The sequence below is a fragment of the Budorcas taxicolor genome, chromosome 9, assembly GCF_023091745.1.
Source record: "Budorcas taxicolor isolate Tak-1 chromosome 9, Takin1.1, whole genome shotgun sequence".
NCBI lineage: Eukaryota > Metazoa > Chordata > Mammalia > Artiodactyla > Bovidae > Budorcas > Budorcas taxicolor.
Window position 1 is genome coordinate 40,386,368 of NC_068918.1, and position 8,167 is coordinate 40,394,534.

Below are 8,167 nucleotides of genomic sequence, written 5' to 3' on the forward strand. Positions count from 1 at the left end.
TCAGATAAAATTTCAAGTATCTCTAAGTTTTCGTTCCTCACTTCTTTTGCAATTCAACTTTCTTTATGTCGAAATTTACACTGTTCTGCATCTTTTCCAGAAAGATCCATAGATTGTTAGCTCAGGAGGGCTAGTAGGATGAATTGAATCCCCATGCTGAACACAACAACTGGGCATAGAAGGGACTTAATTGTTTTTTTAATACATCAATTAACAACTTCAAACAAGCAGATAATTGTCATTATTTCCAAATGATGCATGATAGTTGAGAGGAACCAAATGCTTTTTAATTCAATGTATGTATATGATGATAAAGACTTCCCTGGTGGCTCAGAAGGTAAAGCGTCTGCCTACAATGCAGGAGACCCAGGTTCAATCCCTGGGTTGGGAAGATCTCCTGGAGAAGGAAATGGCAACCCACTCCAGTATTCTTGCCTGGACAATCACATGGACGGAGGAGCCTGGTAGGCTACAGTCCACAGAGTCACAAAGAGTCGGATACAACTGAGCGACTTCACTTCACTTATATGATGATAATAAGCCTGATATATTAAGAAAATACTGACTCACCCAGAAATAACAGTGATATCACTATGCTCGCAAAACAAACATAGGATTCCCAAATTCTCCTTTTGTCTGGATCCCAACTAACCATCCAGTTCACTATGTCTGTGTTAGATACTATATTAAATAATCATAGATTCTCATTGAAGATAGAATATCCCAACACAAACCCTTTAAAAGCTATTTTTGCTGAATAAATAAGCTGGTTGTTTACAAAAGTTATCCATGTGGATAATTTAGGAGACTATGAGGTCAGGAGAAAGTAAATTTCATTTTACATACTCTAAAACCTTTTACATTAACATCTTTGATCAAATGAATGGATTCTTTTGTCATGAAATGAATTTAGGATCTACTACTTCAAAGACATCATCTTCTTCTTTCCCTGATATTTTAATACCGCATTAAATTTGTCATAATCATTCAGACTTTCTTTGCATTTTCATTTTTCAGTCATATGTGAACATTATTTGCTTGAAAAATTTGCGCTCACTTGACTCCTAACACTTCCCTCAAAATTCATCATAGATGAAAAGTTCTAAAGTAATATTGAGTTTTTCATTTTTAGCAATATGTAGAATGACTTCATTCTTGCCTTAAAGGAGCTTTTTTTGAAGTTACTAAAAGATATGCAATAGAAGAAACAGAAGGGAATTAAAATCTAACTGTGAAAGTGTCTGTAAATGAACATAAAAATAAGATGAGAGATCCAGAAGACCTCAGACCTTTTCAACTGCAGAGCTGCATCCATTTTAACCAATGGATTGGTATGTTCAAAAGTGGGTGAATATTCTATGGAGAATATTCTATGGCTGTAATGAAAGAATATAGTGCTCTGAACATAGACTAATTGGTGAATTCTAGAGCATTGGTGAGAGACTTTATTTTGGGGGTCTCAAAAATCACTGCAAATGGTGATTGCAGCCACGAAATTAAAGACACTTGCTCCTTGGAAGAAAAGCTATGATCAATCTAGACAGCATATTAAAAAGCAGAGACATTATTTTGCCAACAAAGGTCCATCTAGCCAAAGCTATGGTTTTCCCAGTAGTCATGTATGGATGTGAGAGTTGGACTATAAAGAAAGCTGAGTGCCAAAGAATTGATGCTTTTGAACTGTGGTGTTGGAGAAGACTCTTGAGAGTCCCTTGGACTGCAGGGAGATCCAAGAAGTCCATCCTAAAGGAAATCAGTCCTGAGTATTCATTGGAAGGACTGATGTCGAAGCTGAAACTCCAGTACTTTGGCCACCTGATGCGAAGAGCTGACTCATTGAAAAAGACCCTGATACTGAGAAAGATTGAAGGTGGGAGGAGAAGGGGACAACAGAGGATGAGATGGTTGGATGATATCACCGACTAGATGGACATGAGTCTGAGTAAGCTCCAGGAGTTGGTAATGGACAGGGAAGGCTGGCATGCTGCAGTCCGTGGGGTCACAAAGAGTCAGACATGACTGAGCGACTGAACTGAACTTAACTGAGAGCACTGGACTTGTTATTTGGACACTGGGTCATTCTTTGCACCCCCCCTAATTCCACATTAATCCCAATGTCAAATAAATCAGTTAACATTTCTGGGTATCGTATTCTGATTGTGTTATGAGGATTATAAAAACATGTCACTTTTCTACTTTACAAGTGTGAGGGGATGTTAATTATCTACAATATGTCTCAAGTAGTCTGAGGACAGCACTATGGAGAGCTACACAAAACTGAAGGGATTTCTAAAGAGAAACAGATTTATGGAGGGAAAAAATGAGAAAATGTATATACTGGCTGAATTACAAGTTTTAAAAGATGATCAAGGTATTTAGCCAATAATTTCTGTCATTTCAATGCCTTTGATATCAAAAAAGTCACAGAATCATTACAAAATGTTATATGGTAGACAGACGGTGTTCTCTTGACAGCATAGCAAAAGTTCATGAATGGAAGGCTAAGTGTTAATTGTGTTGGCGGGATGCTAAAAAAAAATATGGACACTTCCTATTTAAGGCAAACATTTCAAGAACAGACCAGATTGCTCAGTTCTGATTTTTCAGCAAAGAGGAAGAGCAGTGGGTGCTTTCATTTTTCTTTTGAGGAAGGGCATTAGTCAGAGGGCTCCCATTATTTTTTATTTGCACAGGATTCTGCATTATCATCTGGCCTGAACTCTTAGATGCCACTAATTTCACAACAATTTACTATGATCACATTGTGAGTAATTGGCAATATCTTTGTTTTATATACTGTAAACTGAAAAATGGACATAGCACATGACAAAGCATCTAGAATTAAGTCATCCACTTCCTTGAGGTAAAATCAGTAACAATGACATGATAAAGATATTGTACTTTAAAGATCTTACAAAGAAGATATTTAATCTGCCTTCAATATTTGCATTATGGAAAATATTCATGATTCATCTAATATTTATATAGTAGCTTTCTCTAAGGAAAGTGTTTCCATGACATGATTATTCTCAGAACAGTTAAAAGCAAGTGTTTGGTTTTGTTTTGTTTTTTTTTAACAGAGAAGTTGCTTTGTATTTAACAGCATGGCTATAGCACTGGAAACCCAGGTTGCTTATCTCTTAGGCAGTATTCTATGCCACACTTCATTCATTCCTTTTTCAACCGGTGGATGAATAACTCCTATGTGTCAAATGCAGTACTTGATACCATGAAAAGAGTACACAGGTTTGGAGCCCGAGTGTTCAGTTCAGTCACTCAGTTGTGTCTGACTCTTTGCAACCCCATGAACCTCAGCACACCAGGCCGCCCTATCCATCATCAGCTCCTGGAGTTCACCCAAACCCATGTCCATTGAGTTGGTAATGCCATCCAACCATCTCATCCTCCATTGTCCCTTTCTCCTCCTGCCCCCAATCCCTCCCAGCACCAGGTTCTTTTCAAATGAGTCAGCTCGTTGCATCAGGTGGCCAAAGTATTGGAGTTTCAGCTTCAGCATCAGTCCTTCCAATCAATATTCAGGACTGATTTCCTTTAGGATGGACTGGCTGGATTTCCTTGCAGTCCAAGGGACTCTCAAAAGTCTTCTCCAACACCACAGTTCAAAAGCATCAATTCTTTGGCACTCAGCTTTCTTTATAGTCCAACTCTCCATATATCCATACATCCATACATCCATACATGACCACTGGAAAAACCATAGCCTTGACTAGACAGATCTTTGCTGACAAAGTAATGTCTCTGCTTTTTAATATGCTGTCTAGGTTGGTCATAACTTTCCTTCCAAGGAGTAAGTGTCTTTTAATTTCATGGCTGCAATCACCATCTGCAGTGATTTTGGAGCCCATAAAAATAAAGTCAGCCACTGTTTCCACTATTTCCCCATCTATTTCCCATGAAGTGATGGGACCAGATGCTGTGATCTTAGTTTTCTGAATGTTGAGCTTTAAGCCAACTTTTTCACTCTCCTCTTTCACCTTAATCAAGAGTTGTTACTAAATGCATGACAATGAGCAAATTCATGAGCTCTTTGAAACTTTCTTTCATGTATGATGTGGGTATCTACTCGACTCCACTGCTTTGAAATGGGATGCTGTAAGTAAGTTAAGTGTCTAGTATATTATAGATGCTCAATAAATGCAAAGAAGGAAAAAAGAAATAAGAGAAGTAGTGAGACTAAGAAGAAAACAGAATGAAATGGAAAAGGGAGGAGATATAACTATTCATTTTTGGCTTCAACTCCTTCACTTTAACCACAATCATTGATTGTTTTTCTCTTTCATATCTTCCCAAATTCAAACCACAACCACAATGGAAGTTCTGGGCATCAGGAACAAAGCTGACTGTTTACCTTACACTGGCAAAGAGTCGATGGCAAGGTTTCTGCAAAACATTTCTTTAAAATATTTTCTGCCCCTGGCTTCCTTTCTGCCCCTTTCTGCTGATCCCCCTCTTTCTCCTGATCCCCATTCTTCTTTGCTCATGGTTTTATTTCCTGTCAATCCTCATCTTCTTCACTCTCTCCTCTGCATAAATATAGTTTTTCCTAAAAGTTGTATCCTGTGAATTTATTTTATCTTTCTGTACATTCTCCTTCCCCATGGTCTCATCCACTCTCATAACTTCAGCAATTCAAACCCCTCCTCCTGAGCCCAATGTTACCATGTGCTCCAAATCGCATTTTTAACTCTGCTTGACATCTCAGCTAAAGTGCCCTGCATTTGGTCTATAACTACACAGGACAGCTTTCAATTGCCCTCCAGATCACCATCCATCCTGCTGTGTGCCCTGGAGGCTGACCCAAATGGAAGACATTAACAGCTCTGTTGACCTCTGGCTTCCATTCATGCTTGGTCAAGGTGGGAGATCTCTAGAGAAAGCAGAAGTAGGGAGGAGAATAAGGTCAGGATATTTTCCCTAAAATTACTCTGAACTGACTGCCTCTTTCTCCCAAAGGCTTTCTGCTCTGCAGAGTTCTCTCCTGGTCCTGATAAAACTTCTGTCTCATACCACTTCAGACCTAGCAGTGGTGATGGTTCCTACTCTAACAAAGCCCAAAGAACTGTGTTATCTATCCTTTATGGCTCCCCCCACATAACTAGTCTTACCTTTGAAAACTACTTCTATTAAATTCTCCTCCATGATCCAAATTGAATGTGCCATTTGTTTCCCATCTGGACCCTATGTAACACTTCTTACATTCTTACTAAATCTCCAGTCCTCTCTCAATAATCTAGGTGCTAGAGTACTGCAATAATGTAATACTTCTCAAATTCTCACCCCTTATCTTTCCCCACCATCATATCTGCCAGACCATATTTCTTATACCATAGCACCAAACCTACTCTTCTTTTCCTCAGACTCTTTCAGTGGCTCCACACTTCCAGTTAAATGAAGTCTGAGATATTTCACCTAATATTTCAACTAATATTTAGGCCTTTCTGCAGTAAGGCCACCCTGTCTATCTTCATCTTCCACCACTTCTCCAAGTGAACTTAGATCTAGATGCATTCAACAATTACAAAATAGTGAGTATTCAAATATTCACTATTTCAAAACAGAAGAACACTTTCCCACCAGCAAAGCTCTGCTCATGCTCTTCTTTCTCCAATTCCTTTGCTCCCCACCAAACAAAATCCTACCCCTTCATGTCCATCTTAAACGTCATCCTTTTCATGGACTTTAGTTACATGAACTAGTTTCTGCTCTTCAACTCCATATAAGTTATTGGTACTTTTCTTACTTGTTCCTAATTAGAATTATTTGTATTCTATTAATACTTTGAATTCCAGGGCCTATTCAACACAAAGTCTATATCTTAACCCATTTGTCATATTTGACCTACACATAGTGGTCTGTTAAATAATTGTTAATCAAAATGGAAAATAAAAATTGTCATATTATATTATCATACATTATATGTATATTTGATATATATTATTATTATTATTTAGTCACTAAGTCATGTCTGACTCTTTAGCAGCCCCAAAGACTGCAGCCTTCCAGGCTCCTCTGTGCATGTGATTTCCCAGCAAGAATACTGGAGTGGGTTGCCTTTTCCTTTTCCAGGGCATCTTCCTGACCTAGAGATTGAACCCACATCTCATGCATTGGCAGATAGATTCTTTATCACTGAGCCACCAGGGAAATCCCATATATATCTATGTACATATAGCCAAAAATTATGAAAAATATGCTAGTTCTGGTTCTTGATATGACATATACCTCCTTGGCAGTTGTATAATTGTGCTATTCTTTATCTCTCTATAGTTTTTATAGTTTTGCACCTATACATAGTTAAAAGAAAAAGAGTAATTTCCTCACCAATTCTATTATTGCACCTACAACAGGCAATCAGATGGGACTCTGCGTTACTAGATTTTTGTCCCATGTATCCTGTAGGAAGCTACAGTGAAAGCACTGTCACAGAGACTAAGCTAAATGTAAATAATCCAAAAATGCTAACTTTGATAACAGAAGATGAAAGGGTAATATCTCCTGGCCTATTTGCTACCCCATGTATACTAGTTCATTGATGCTCAGAATCAGGGCAGAGCAAGAATAGAACTTCCAAATTCCCAACAAGACAGGAGAAAGTTGCAACTTTAGTACAGCTCAACTTTAGTAGAACTCTCTTATTTCCATGTTAGCTGTCTTGTCCAAAGTCAGGCTGTTGGCGGCCGGTTGGCCACCAAAACAAAATACTACAGGGTCTTTGCTTGTATGTTTATTGGCCCATTCACCATTTCATTCAATTACTCATTGAATACAAATTTGTGGAGGCCTACAATGTGCTGGCCATGGAGAATCAACAAATAACAAAGAAAGAGTAATACAAATTATAAAGAAATGCTTCAGGGAACTTACAAGCTGGTTGGAAAGGAACAGAATTCAACTCTTTCCTTTTAAAGCAGATGTCTAGGAGAAGACATTTTTTTCTCTCACCCCAAAACATTAAGGCACATATATGATATGAACATTCTTAGCAGTTATCTTTTTATATTTCAATATAGAATTCTATTATATGACACATATTTATAACATATATCATGTAATGTACATGATATACATCATCATACAAAATGGAAAAAATGGTGAGTTCCTTGGGCAGTTAAAATTTTAACTGTTGGGTGGAGAATACTTCGCTATTTCACCATCCTGAAGCATCCCTGTGGAGCCATTGGGATCTCAAAAGCAGGATTTGAAACCTCCCCTCCTTTTCCAACGTGCCTCTTTGACATCCTCTCAAGAGTGGGAGTAGGGGATTCTTCTTCATCACTAGAGGGAGTCTTCACTAACACTTCAGTGGTTTTTGACTTGTTTTTTAAACCAAAACACAGAAGTGGATAAGGATCTTGAATAAAGAACCTCACAGTCAATTTCTACAGAGTCTATATGAATAAGGAGTCAAACAATCCAGAAGAATGTGAATTCCAGAACCAATAGTTAATAGTTTGATCTAGTTCTTAGAGAGTGCTCACAATACAGTGGGTTAGGTGCCACGTCAAATTAAAAACTGCATGGTTCTTGTCCTCCAGGAAACTAAAGATCTATTTTGACCTTTGTTTCAGAAGAGAATCCATGAGACTTCCCTTGGCTAAGACTCTGTGTTCCCAATGCAGGCAGGTGGGGTTCGATCTCTAGTCAGGGAACTAGATCCTTTATGCTGCAACTGAAGATCTCCCATACCCCAACAAATATCAGAGATCCCAGGTGCTGCAACTAAGTCACGGTGCAGTCAAATAAATAGATATTAAAACAACAACAGAATCCTCAAGTGGACCAGCGTTCATTTAGTTTTTCTGTTTTGCACAGAAGCAATACTCTGCTTCCCTTTGAGGGGTGGACATTGTGAATGACCTGAATGAATGTTGGGAGCAATGACTCCTTCTATTTCAGTTGAATGATGTTTAGTGACTTTCTAGCTGTCTGATGACCAGACCCAAAATAGTGAAAGATCCTGTTTGTGCCTATTTTCTGAAAATAGCTTCCCCAAACCCTCAGTTTTGATCTAACATAGAGAGTAGTCATTCCTGTCTGAAGTTATGTTGTCACCAAAAGTAGAGGTCAGTCCCACCTGAAAAATTGAAGAAGTCTGAAAGGAGTAAAAGAAAATATGTGTAAATAGATAATAGCAACATATACAATG

At 38.2% G+C, this 8,167-nt stretch overlaps 1 non-coding gene across 1 annotated transcript; it reads left to right on the forward strand.

The window, feature by feature from the left end:
- The first annotated feature begins 319 nt into the window (after nt 1-319).
- TRNAC-ACA (transfer RNA cysteine (anticodon ACA)) lies at nt 320-391 on the forward strand. The gene has a single exon. It is a non-coding gene; the product is annotated as a tRNA-Cys (tRNA).
- The last annotated feature ends 7,776 nt before the right edge of the window (nt 392-8,167 follow it).